Below are 14,714 nucleotides of genomic sequence, written 5' to 3'. Positions count from 1 at the left end.
TTACTCGTAAATGAAAAGTAGGGTCATATTTAGTAAATTGTCGTGTTTGGCGCGTTTTTATCGAGACTATAATCTATTCGGAAAAATTCGGAGTTCTTCATTCTTTTCAAAACAATGTATCGGGATCGATAAACGGGGCATACTAAAGACCTGAAATATTCAAGACCTAAATGACATGAAATTTTATATAAATGATATATATGATGAATTTCTATGTGCCGTGTCAAATAAAATTACTTTGTGTGTGTATTAATTATATTTCCATGTAAAATTTGGTAGAAAAATATCATGAAATGTCATCCACATCATTTATTTACGCAAAAATATGACAGATGACAGATATGAAAGTTTTAATTGACTGGAAAATTTGAACTAATCCATTTCTTTTTTATCATATGGTCCCTTGAAATCATATAAACTAATCCATTTAGTTTTTATTCAATACAATGCAACAAAAAAAACCAAAAAGGTTTGAAATACATAATCTCCAAGAGAAAAATGATGATTTAAACTTTGTAAACTTTGTATTAGAGTAATGTACAAATCAATGTGTTCTCCATTACTTCATACTATGGCAATGATCATACAATTACCGTTAGAAATGCTTACAGTAACGAACTCGATTCTTTATGATAATAGTTAAATGTTAAACTTAAAAACAAGTTGCGGAAAGTATATTAAAATTTTCCATAAAAACTAGTACAACCAACTCATATTTTCTTCTTTGTCGTGTGTTTTTATGTAAACAACCAACGATTCATACAACAATTATATATTTGCGGCCCATTTGACGCTTGCGTCAATATGATTTCTTGTTTCTTATTTCTTTAAACTTTTATTTTTGAGCTACTGATACAGACAATCAAATATAAAACAGGTTTTATATTGCGTGATAGACAACGTAAACAAAAATGAACACAACACTCATATTGAGCTTTCTGTCTTTTTAATTTTACTATATTCAGCTTTTTAATTTTACTATATTTCTTACATATTTTCCGTTGCAAAAAATGTTAAAATCATTAACAGTGGGATTTTTAACAGGTTTGTATATTTTCAGCACAATAAGGCATATTCAAATTCCAATAAATATATGTAGAAAACACATTTTACTACATTTTAAACAGTGTTAAGTATATATGATATTATAATTGTATAGTTTGTTTTCATGAGTGGAGACTCGCCAAAGCGTACATTTTGAACATTAGAATATAACGTCTAAATGAAGGAGAATAAATATTTTAAACATTAATAATACACGTCTTGAAGTATTATGATAAATGTTTTAACATTAAAACCTACACGTCGTCTTGAAGTAGTAGAATAAATATTTATGAACATTAAAACCTACTCGTCTTGAAGTAGTAGAATAAATACTTATAAATATTTATTACTTTAATTTTCTTTAAATGATAATTTACAAGCAGTATTCTATGTAAAATTCTATACTGTAATTACTTAACAACAGGGTTTAGTAGATACATTATAGGATTGTAAGCCATCTTGGGGGTTGGCTATTATCTCTTAATCCTCAGCATGTATAAAAACAATAATAATTACTTTTTCTTCTAAATCATGTAAGTAAATCATCTTTGTCAGGAGATGTAATCGATTTCATTAATCTATAACCAATAATGGGCAGCATCGACCCTCTGTTGTCTATTTGTCCAGAAATACTCAAAATGAATGATCAGTCATTTTTATTAGTTAATACATATCATTTCAGCAATATAACGGTTTTACTGTATGGCACAATACAATAACAACAAGCTTTCTAGGTATACATAATATAAAAACACAGCTGATTATTCAGATTCAGGAATACGAGTTTAAGTCGTCCAGTTTGGTAGGAGATTTCTAACAAGGCTATAAATTACATTATAGAAGTTTCTCACCTTCTTGCACTTTTCAAATGTTGTGGCCGTATAACTAGCCGAAATCTGGCGTAACGTGGTATGCGTTTCCTATTATAACCTCCTATTCTCATGCAGTTATATGACATGAGAAAATCAATAAAAACATGTCGTACTATATAATGATCAACATGAAATAAAACTACCAAATCACAACAAATAAAAGTAACTTAATCTTCCAAAAATTAAAAAAGCAGGTGGCTAGGTATCTTTTTATGACGACATTTGTGTTAATATATATTTATACTTTTTTCAGATTTTTGAACCTTCGATATAAGTCTGTAGCTGCGCAGTTCGACAGCCATTTTTAGTGACTAAAAAGGCATTGTTTTGTTTTTGTATGCGTTATTTGAATACAAAACAACATGTCAATACTTATATACTTATAGTTATTGCTTTTATATCTTTTAGCAATAATTAGTGTTGGACAGAAACAAAACAGTTCAAGAAATGTTTTTATTTTTATTCTCAAACGTACAAGATGGTCGTACATCCCCCTTAAAAGCGAGGTACAAAGCTCACAGTTCTTTGTTTCGTTAAAAAACCTCAGGTCATGTTTTGGTTTACATTTTGAATGTTGATAGGAAAATTCCAGGTTTATGCCTACACTGAACATGACAAACGCTAGGGTCTATTTATTTATGTTCTACTAAGGAATTAGTAGATAGAAAAGTCAGCTTGAAAAAGTTTACAGGTATATTAAACCAATTCGAACAAAAAAGTGTCACGAGCCTTGTTTCTACAACAAAGAATTGTTGAAGCTATATGTCTTGCTTATAACTCTACGACTGACATGAAGTCAAATTTTAGCTGATCATTAGAAATACATTAAAGCATTGTAAACGAGAACATTAGATAAAATATTGGACCAAAATCGTAACCATCCCCCTTTAACAAAAATAAACCATTTTCAAAATACATTTCTAACCCTTGTTAGAACCAGTCAAACTGAACACCACTTAACATTTGACTAGAATTACAGTAAAATCCCCGCAAACAACTTGAGCTATTTGATATTTAATATTCATAATAACTGCAATTTATTTTCTTAGTGCAATATATTGTAATTTAACTATCTGTCATGCCTATAGATCAATATGAATAACTCATTTCAGTAAGGTTTATTTGCACTTTTGTTCATTTAAACTTTATTTTTAGTGTGTCTGTATCATTGTCACCGTATACTTATGCAGTAACAGTGACAATTTTACAAAATTAATTAAACATGAATTATTCACGTTGCTCATTGAGCCACACAGATATTTATATGACAGTTATTTCACTTACACATAGGCATGTTAATATGACTAAAAGATTGACTTTTGCGCTTTTGTCATGACCAAATAAACAATCTTTCATATCCTAAATAATCTATAAAGTTAACTAAATATGAAAAACACTGAATAAAGAATACTAAAACATAAATGTAATTAAATAATCAAAGACATTACCACATAATGATTTTGATTACGTTGCCTTACAATTAAAAGCAAATGGGTAATAGGAATAGAAGCTTTTGCATCCAAGCAGAACCTTTTTTCTTACACTTACACAGTGATTCAACAACCTATAATGTTGGCCAAAATAATGCTTGCAAATTAAGGATGTTGTTTACTCAGGGTTTCAATTTTCATGTCCAATTGTTATATTGTTCACTGGATTTTGAAAAGTATTTATTGACTTTGCCAACAAAATGATGTAAGACATATATTATTATTCAGATAAAATCTACGAAATTGGAAATGATTAGAAACAGCTTACAAAATCACTAATGGGTAAACAAAACGCCCCAATATTCCCTTCGAACAGCTGTGAACAAGATCTTGCAAACACTTTTGGTGATTTTGGTGATTTTTTCTTAGATAAAATTACCACTATAAGAGACCATCTCTTAATACAAAGACCCATGTGGATGTATAAAGAGCAGACACCAAATTTAAAGGTTAACCTCTCGATTGCTTTACATCAGCATCATAATCAGAAGTTCATGGCTTATTCGCCAAAATCGTGCGAATTAGGCCCGATTTCAACACCTGTTTTGAAGTCCTGTGTTGATAACATTCTCCCAACAATCACAACCATCATAAACAAATCTATCTTAGAATCAACTGTCCCGACATCACTAAAAAACGCCGTTGTTCGTCCTCTTCTAAAAAAGCAGGGATTAGACAAAGAGGTGTGAAAGAACTACCGTCCTGTCTCCAACCTTTCATTTATTTCTAAAGTCCTTGAAAAGGTTATCAATTCTAGGCTAGAAGATCATTTACAATCAAACAATCTGCATGATAGACAACAATCAGCATACCGTGCTCATTATTCTACGGAGACAGCACTCTTGAGAGTCCATCATGACATAACATCTGCTCTAGACAAAGGAATGTGTGTTATTCTGTTGATGCTGGACTTATCTGCAGCATTTGATGTGATAGATCACACTATTCTTATAAATCTCCTTTTTTCTTTTGGAATAACAAGTGCTGCCTTGTCATGGATACAGTCATACCTCAGTTATCGACATCAAAGTATTGCTATAGGCGAGTCTAAGTATAGAGACTTTCAATTGAAATTTGGTGTTCCACAAGGTTCGGTCCTTGGACCAAAGCTTTACAGCCTGTTTGCTAAACCAATCTGTGATATTTGCCGTAAACACAACATGAGTTTTCAGTGCTATGCTGACGATACTCAATTGCGTACTAGTATGGCAATTACACCTTCTAGCAACTGGGTAGATATAGCATCTCGTCTGCAGATTTGCCTGTCTGATATTGGTTCTTGGATGCGTGTCAACTATTTGAAGATTAATCAAGAAAAAACCGAGCTAATTGTCTTTCAAAACACAAAATTAATTACTTCAAAGAACTCAACATCAATTTTGACGGCAACAAAATTAACGTCTCATCAATTGTAAAAAATTTAGGTGTCATTTTTGATTCGGTACTGAACATGGATCACTAGGTTCGAAACATCGCAAAATCATGTTACCACCAACTACGGAACATTGGTCGCATTCGACCCTTAATATCAGAAAGCGCTAGTAAAACCTTTGTATGCTCACTTGTGACCTCTCGTTTGCACTACGGCAATGCCTTACTACACGGTGTATGTACCAGTTCCTTGTCAAGACTTCAAAGGATTCAAAACACAGCCGCTAGGATTATAACGCGTACTAGAAAATATGACCACATAACACCAGTGCTGGTCAAATTACACTGGCTTCCAATCGAGCTGCGAATTCAATACAAGCTTATCCTACAGGCTTTCAAAGCCTTACATAGAACATCGACATTTTAAAAACAAGAACTGGCCCAGGTCTACAAGCCAAATAGGTCTCTACGCTCAGAGAGCTCTATGCTCCTTGTTCAGTCGCGTGCGCGGACTAGGTCGTATGGTGACAGGCGGTTCGACGTGGCCAATTCTACATTGTGGAACAACCTACCCCAAAATCTTAGATAAGAGGGAAACTTTATTCGTTTTAAAAAATTATTGAAACTTATCTTTTTAGCAAGGCTTATCCAGACTATTCTTAAGTATTTACGCATTTTAAACTTTATTTTATTAAAGGCCGAACATTTTTACCGGGTGGTAAATCTCAGGTGAGGGCGGGGCTTAATTATTAGAGGTGTGAAAGCCTCCGGGGCTTGCAGTCCACCTGTGGTCGTGAACGCTGCTAATCGCTATACACAGGAGGCAAATTAATACACAGGAAATAAAGAATTAGTCAGAATTGGTCTTAGTTTAAATATCTTTTTGTCCTAATGACCATACGAAGCGATTTTATACGGAAATGGTATGTGTCGTCCGAATTTTCTCTAAGCACACGTGTGTAAAGCACAATTGAAAAATGCCGTAAATTAATTCTGCTATAAAAGTTTAACTCAGTACATTGTGTTTAGCACTTGACATAGTTTAAAAACTTAATTTTAACAATTATAATAGTATAAGAAAACCATACGATCAGTAAGAATGTGGAATGTAAAGATAGCCATTATACGTCGACAATTAATGGAGTTCGTTTTCCATGGAGTGACGTTTACATGCACCAACTTCCAACTGAGTGAATTACCAGTAAATATAAGTTTAGTAGCACAGTGTGCGTTTGTTGTAAAAAGAAAATTTTATATGTTTTGGAGCTGTCCATGCATGTTCGTGGAATTTATTAGGTCACACAAATTCAACATAATTCAAATATAAATTGTGCGTATTTTCAATCACTGAATAATTATTTTTCATAATCAATTTTAATACTGGTAATGTTTAACAATCAATTTTCAATTCCCCCTTTTTTAATTCATGACGGAAGATATCAAAGATAACGTTGTTAATTGCTAGTAAACAGAAATCCGCGGACCTGGCAAGATCACGCTCGGACGATCACGTCAATCAAACTGGGTGGTATTGTTTCAAACTTGATTGACAAGCGGCATCATTTTGAAGTTTGTACAGGTAAAAAAGGGGGCGTTTGTAAAATGTTCGGCCTTTAAGTACAGAGACAGCACAGCATTGATTGTTACATGTAAACAAAATTTAGTGTAAGATAAGTATGTAATTTTAAAATTTAGTGTATTTAGGTATATTATTTATGTTCTTAGCTTTTTATGCCAATAACTTTTATATGTACAGCGCTATAGAGTAATTAAATATAAATTATATATTGCGCTTTATAAATTTTGTATAATCATGATTATAAAATAATAAAAAATTTCAGAACTGGTTATGCTAAATTACTTATTGAGACAGGAAGATGGTTTAATATTCCTAGAGAAAAGAGAATTTGTAAATTATGTGCCTGCAATGAAATTGGGGATGAATTTCACTACCTTTTCAAATGTACTGATGTTTATATATCCAAATCAAGGGTTATATGTTTACCAAATTATTCCATAACAAATGCAAATGTTGTAAAATTTGAAAAACTGTTTAATGTCACAAGCATAAACCAACTTACCAATATTTGTAAACTATTAGATACTATATTTTAGAGAGTTAGCTCTCTTGGTTAGATTATATCTGTTATCCCTTCATCATGACTGTACCAATGATTTTCATCTATTATATATATTGTAGTTTGTACATACTGTGCATAAGTATTTTCTCTACACTGTAAATTCAGTTATGAGAATAAAGTTCATTGTCACTGTCAAAATAAAGTTTAATGTTATGAGTAAAGTTTGTTCCTAACACAAAAAGTATTTACATTCGACCTTTGTACCATTCTATGGAACAAGGCTCTTAAAGCAAAAGAGAAGAAATTCAGACTATGAAAATGTTTCGTTTTCCACTAACCTATTTTTGCACCAATATAATAAAAAAAACTTAAGTTTTATGTTAGTATAATTAAATAACAATATAATTCTGCATTTTTATTGCGTTCATCTCATTTATTCTGTAAGATATTTGTATAGCACGCAATGCAAAAGCATTGAAAAACGGTAAAAACAATAAAAGAAAACACCATTTTAAAAAAATTTATCATTGAACTTATACATAATATGCCAGAAGAATATTGTCAATATAAGCAATTTATTCCTTAAAATGTTTTATTGTTATCATTATTCAGTTTTTTATTCCTAAAAACAAAAATGGGTAGGTATATGCAGGTATCACCACAGTATTAAATTTTTCTATGTATTCTTACCAAAATTGCACAACTTTACATACTGAATAAAAATTCAAAACGAACTTCTGGAAAAAATCCTCTTGACATCTTTTTAAACAACGCTTCATTTACAATTTTCTAGCAAAATACACACGTGCATCCAGCAAGGCGTGAGAACCTGTTTACCTCGAAATTACACGTTCTTGAAAATCAAGCCCGGGCCTGTTCACTCCCCTCCGGAAACAACACGCATCAAAAATTCAAATGACCTCGCATTATTATAAAAAAGGGATGGTTAGACCTCTTACACATTTCTTTTCATCTCATAAAAAAATCAGCTCCTGTCGCGGGCAGAAACGCCCCGAATTCAAAGGAAATTTCGGGAATTATTTTGCCTCAGCTATGTTTTGACGTGAACCTTCAGTGAAATACTGTAAGTTATGACACCTATAGGAAACTGAAACAGGAAATGAACTGGAATATTTTATTTAATTGTTGCTTCATAAACTGTATTTCAATTTTGCAGAGTATATATATTTAATGCTTTCACAATTCAAAAATCTCAATCATAGTGTAATTTTTTTTGAAGGGGGGTGTTTATTCAAAGGTCATTAACTCAAAAAGTAGGACCTACTCTTTAAAATTAAGAAAAACACTTTTTTATAATAGCCAAAGGACTATAAAACACAATACATGTATATGGTTTTTCATTACCATCAGAGGATTCTTTGTTCATTCCGAGTATTCATCATCCTTCAAAAGGTATGGTAATGATCTTAGCGTAAAAGTTTTCTAATTGCCTTGATTTTAATATTCCGAACGCTTGACCAAAATATTTGTATCAGATAATGAACGTTACAAATAAGAGACGGAGCAATCAAGAGTTCTTGGTTAGTAAATGTTATGTGGCAAATTTAATAAATGAGTTTTTTAACCCCATATGGAGTAAAAAGTTAACTACTATTATATACTGTAGATCCAATATCTGATACTTCTGTTCTGTGCAAGATGTGATCAATCTGTAAACTCTTTGCTATCTCAATTATTTTTTTTTTTCAAAACGGTTTCTATTTTTTTCATCCAGTTTCAGCTATCTTACAAACGGCTTAACTGGTAGACCATTCAACCAGGATATAACTATATTCATAACCAAAGTGGTTGCAACGATAGGGCCAAATTGTTGTTGTTCAAGCCACAGTCACATCACAATAATAAAAGTATTGGGATAGTATACCATATCTTTTTTCGCATGCCAATTGTCGTTCATTAATTAATAGTATGGTTTCTGTGACACTTTCGCCTTTTAGGGTAAAGACTGTACAAGAGTGCGAAAGCGATCGTGCGAAGTTGCAAAGGCAACGGAGCGAAGATGCCAAGTAAAATGAGAAGTTACAAAGCGATAATAGTATCATTGGGAGTAATTACAGGGTAATCATGGTATAACTTGGCGGTTATTCAAGGCATTAGTGGAACAGTTAAGGGGAAATTTCAGGGAAGTCATGGTAAAACTTGGGTTGATTTTGGTATAACTTCATGGTTAAACGGAGAAGCCATTGTATGTATTGGGGGTTATTTGACGGAAGTATTGCGTGGTATAGCTTGAGATCTATTGATCTTCAGATCTTGAGAAGCAAAATGATTTACTCCCAAGATATCAGGGTAAACTCAAGGTAATGATGGGTTATTGATAGAATATAGAGAAACATTTATTGCAATAGTGCTTTACAAATGTTTAGATTTTTAATTTATACAAATATGTCATGTACAATGCCTACAATATCTCCAAAAAAACCACCATTTAACAAACTTATGACCTCCCTTTTAAAGTGATGTCAAATTAGGTATCGGAATTTCTTTACCTATGATTTAATATAGAATGCCAAGAAACAGTTTCATTTTCTACATAATTCCTTCAAAGCTTTAAAGTACGGGAAAAGATTTAACAAATCAATTATGATGTCATAATGGTTCTAGCACCAAAGAGACACTTTGAAATCATTTCCTAGATTTAAGGACGTTGTTTACTCAGGGTTTGAGTTCTCAAATCCGGATTGTTAAAAAGTTCAATGTCATGAGTAAATTTTGTTCTAAACACAAAAAGTATTTATGAAATGAATTATTATTGACATAACCTTTGATATTTTTATTATATTGTGGAATTAGGCTCAAACAAAGTTTTACGTTTAGCAAAACAGAGGAAATTCGGACTAAATTTTTCAGATTTTGTTTTCCACTGAAATATTTTTGGTAGTACTTGAATATGAAAAGTTATGGTTTTATTTGTTAGTCAACTTAATTTTGCATATTATCTGTTGGTTTAATCTGGATTTTTCGTTTAGATAATTGTACCGCACACACTACAAAAATATTGAAAAATGCCTAAAAATGATAAAAGACACCATATCTCAAAATTTTGATCATTGACCTCATACAAATTTTATGCCAGCAGAGAGAGGTCAATATACATAGTTTAATACTATTAATATTTTAGCATTATCATCATTCAGTTTTTTGTTATATTGAATCAAAAATGGGTAGGGATTTGAAAACTGATAGAGGAAATTTGGACTTGAATATCTAAAAATTGTGAATGAAAACTTAATGCTTTGTATCTATGTAATGTCACTGCCATTCATAAACTGTATTTCATTTGTCAAAAAGTTTAGTAATTTGTTTTATTTTCACAATTAAGAAAATCTCAATCATAGAGTAAAATTTTTAGGGATTTTTCTTAAATTTTCAAAAAATGTATAATGACCATTAACTCAAAAAGTAGGCCATTGACCCACGTTTTTGAAAGTGAAGAATAACAATACCATGTAAGGTCTATAACACACAATAGTTGGATTTTCATAATAATCAGGGGATTTTTATTTCATTCTGAGTAAACGTCATCCTTAAGGAGGCCGACTTTAGTTTTCATTGCGCATGCTTTTGGGCATTCTAGTATAATACAGTGGATTGATATTCTTATGAAATTTTTATGATGTCATTTATAAAATTGAACACAATAACCAAAATACAGAATTTTTTTTTTTTAGATTTTTAAAGAAAATTTTTGTTTTTTAAACGATTTTTCCGTTGTGCAGTAGTGGAGCATTGCCAATGCGCTTTTATGACGTAATAATAAAATGAAGCTTTGTATGAGTACGTTATAAGAAATAACATGAAAGAAAAAGTAAAACTTGTACACCGTTGAAATTTTATACACAGAATTATGCTATCCTCGGGGACATTTTTCTTATTTCTTTTTTGATAAATCCATTTTACAAATCTTCATTCGTAATGCTAAAAATATATAGCAAAATTTGGTGCATTTTTTCAGATGGCCCCACTAAAACCAAGACGGTAGAATTTAGTATTTTTTACATATAAGGTAGAAATGATATTGCCAATCATATATAACAATTGGAGAGAAGAAAGCTATTGTAGTATTTTTTAATCTTCTTCGAAGTGCGGAAAATGACAGTTTCCTATATATCTATGCTACTATATTAAAATAATAGACTCGAATTTTTTGGCTTTAATTCCGAGAAATCGGAAGAGTGCTGTCTTCTGTTTTATTTAGTTTAAACATCATTGGTACCTGCAGATTACCAATTTTTTTTCTCAGTTAGGCTTTGCTTATTAATAATAAACGAAAATTCCTTTTAAAAATCAGGATCAAAACTACCTTAATTTATAAAATCCGCAACAAAGAACCCATCCCAAAGGTTTTTTAACGTGAAAATCTATTAATCCAACCTCAGACCTGAACAAAAAGCACAAATTTAAACACCAATGGAATTAAAACATATATCTTATATACGAATAATACTTAATGGGACATATTATTTGTTTCACTTTACTATCACATTTTACCATTACAGATTATAACTCTGTGAACATTTTCCCGCTATTCTCGCCTATAGATGATTTCTCTGTGAATATTTTCCCGCTATCCTCGCCTAATCATCATAGCCGTCTTCTGAATGCTTTTCCCTGTTGTCAGTAAAGGGTACCAAGGTTGTACCCAATCAGAGGAGCCGAACAGACCGTTCAGATAGGCGTCATAACAACCGTTGTACCACCAGCCTCCTTTGTGATTTTGTGCGCAAGAGTTAGATCCTTCTGATGTTGAAAACTCCCTACCATTTAGATTGTCGGTTGCAGAATTTGGGGTCATCCGGTTTCCTGTTTTTTTTATAATATAGAGAAATACACAGTGTATGTTAGCGAGCATCATTATATTCGTATATTTTATCAAAGTGTAAAATGTTTGCTGCTGGAATCTACCAGGGAGTAATCAGAACAATTCGATTGTGAGTTTTAATTGATAAAAGGATCCTTAGTTTTCTGAACAATTGAAACCAGAAAATGTTATGAAAGCCTATTATGGCAAACTTTGTCTTGTAGTATTGGTTATGGTTGTTTAAATGTCATGAATTGAACTTCAGCTACGCTTTTAACACAAAATTTAGCTAGGGTAAACGTAATCATTTTTTGATATCTAACAAAATATGTTCAGAATCGATCGCAAATGTACATTAAATATGTCCACTTGAGGTACACTTATAATTATTTAAATGGAATATAAGTGCCAAAGTGAATGCGGATTTATATTTGTGTGAAAAAGTAAATAAACTTTGTTTCTTAATTCATGTTTTTTGTATAAAACATCATTCATTATTGTAACATTTTGTTCTCATATATGATTTAGACTTTGCGGGGATTGTTCCTTGTTCAATCGAAACTATATGAAGCTGATTTGAAACTCTCCGAAAGTTGTATGTAATAACCTTTACATAAATGAATTAGCCGTTTCTTCTAAAGTTCCGATTCACCTCACTATGATCAACGTATTTTAACATATTATTAACGGATAATTGATAAATGATTTCTCGATAAATATATATATTAACCATAAAAAAACCTTTCTTTATTGTTTCGTACAGACTTAAAGGGCAGCAATCATTACAGAAAACCTTTATTGCAGAAAACTTTTTCTTTTCTGCAAGTCTAATTCCACATGAAACACCAAAGAAAGCATTTTGCGGTTTAAACACGTTCTGATATTGTGATAATGTTCCTTGTCAAAATTGTGTATTTTTTTTTTCATGATACATGTTATATCCTGAAAATACACTATGAAATGGCAAATGACACGTTATTTATAATTGTGTAACCCTGAACACAGGGAGATAATCTTTAATCTTTATATAAGTTTTTTATCGATCATTTAGTGTATTCAAATTTTAGTGTATCATATTATATCATTAAACATATGAACTTTTAGGCAATGAATCATAGAATATATGATAATTTCTAACTCTAAAACCCCAAATTTTAGCTTCTATGAACATTTCAAAAAGTTAACTTCATTAAAACTATCAGCACTGATTATGCGTGCTTGTAATTGTTATTGTTATTTTTGAAACGAGAACTAAAGGAAGGAATTTTTCAAATAAAAGGCCAGTCGATGCTTCTCTTTCGGAGGAAATGGTAGGAAAAAAACAGCAGTTTAATTGATTTTAGTCAATAAATAACGTCCAATATATACAAAGCGGTTATTTAAGTATTGTTTGGAGTTAATACTTTAGATGCTTTAGATGGCTTTCTAGTTGGCATTAATCGATCACAATAAAGAAAACTTCATTTAATATCAGAGTGGTATAAAGAACATTTCAATATTGTCATCGATATTAATTGTTAACACATTTTGGTTTATTTACGTTCCCAGTCAGTGTGCCCAAAACATCAAACCATTCTTCAAAGGATGTACACATTATCTCTTTTGTTATTTTGTTATCCAAATGCTTCTAAACATTTAATTGCCAAGTTTTTAGTTCCTTTTTTATGAATATGAATATTGGAAAGAATCTGAATTAGTTTGATTTCATTATTCATTTAGCCACGAGAGAAAATGTTTGCATCTCCAATCTAGTTCCACATATATGAAATAGGTAGCCCTTCATTTCACAATTTAAGATCAAACTGAAGATGGTTAGTGCCAAGTTTGGTCAATATGAATGAGTGATTATATAAATAAAGAAACGAATTACAGATAACCGGCTAAACAGCAGATGAACGAAAATTCGTTGAAGGAAATGTGATTAGAAAAGCTCACAAAAGACAAGCGCATTGGGAAAAATTACAGTTTAATTTTTTTTTTATATTAAGCACTAAACTGCTCATTATTTTGAATATATGGTACTCGACGATATGTGCCACTGACTGTTCATTATCTGACATAACGACGGTCTATTGTCACTATGGTAAACCAAGTTTATGACAATCAGATATGAAATACAATATCATCTATTGAGAATGAGAAAGCTGTCTTATTATACATGTACACTTATGATTAAACAAATCGTGCATTGTGTAAGGTTCTTATTTAAATTTTCTTAATTGTTTTAATGATAAATAAGTTACAACTTACAACCTCTAACTGCTTATTGTGAGATATAAGAAAAGATGGCATACCAAGAGTGCCAGATGCAGTTCCTCCTATGGATAATCTATACTTGTCCTGTTCATTTGAAATCCTGAATAGTTCGTACAATTCATACAATGTTGTACCGTTTGTAAGGGTGATTGAAATGTACAACGAATTGTTAGCTTGTGTAAGTTTATGAATTGCATCATTACCTACAAAGAAACGAACATTATTCGGCTCATTCATGGTATTATGTAAAACCTGTTTAATAAATTATTAAAAACAATCAAAGAAAATGCAATACTAGAATAAATGTTCGTCAATACAACTTAAAAGAAAAAAATCCCCGGTAATCATGATTTTTTTATTTGAATTTGTTATTAAACAGATCCATTAAAAAAATACAATAGCTAAAACAAAGTCTTTTCCTATATGTTTTTGTGAATTCTTACTTCAAATTGTAATGTTGAATTCAACATACCAATCCAATATTCACCGACAGCCAACCCAAACCCGTTTTTGTAATCGGCCCAGTTTCTATTAAAATTTTCGGAACCATCAAATCGATTCTGAATCACCTAGAAAACAATTAAAATACGCTATATGTAAATTTTACAAAAGTACCCATGATATACAATTATCAGAAATATTTAAAAAGATAGACAATTATGAAAGGTATAAAAATATACCAAAATGTAAATCATGAAGATATTGATATTTTAGTTACATGTACCATGAATTACTGTTAACATATTTTTTTTTGAAGATCTCTTTAATTATTCACATT

General features: G+C 31.1%; 1 non-coding gene across 1 annotated transcript; it reads right to left on the bottom strand.

Annotated features, from left to right (window-relative positions):
• Positions 1 to 11,217: 11,217 nt before the first annotated feature.
• Positions 11,218 to 14,505, bottom strand: LOC105338313 (uncharacterized). The gene is made up of 3 exons (XR_010714470.1): positions 14,409 to 14,505; positions 13,975 to 14,139; positions 11,218 to 11,682 (listed from the first exon to the last, which is right to left on the bottom strand). It is a non-coding gene; the product is annotated as an uncharacterized protein (transcript).
• Positions 14,506 to 14,714: the final 209 nt, after the last annotated feature.

Source organism: Magallana gigas, chromosome 6 (assembly GCF_963853765.1).
Source record: "Magallana gigas chromosome 6, xbMagGiga1.1, whole genome shotgun sequence".
Classification (NCBI taxonomy): Eukaryota; Metazoa; Mollusca; class Bivalvia; order Ostreida; family Ostreidae; genus Magallana; species Magallana gigas.
The sequence above is the reverse complement of the archived record's forward strand: the minus strand, read 5'-3'. Positions and strand labels throughout refer to the sequence as shown.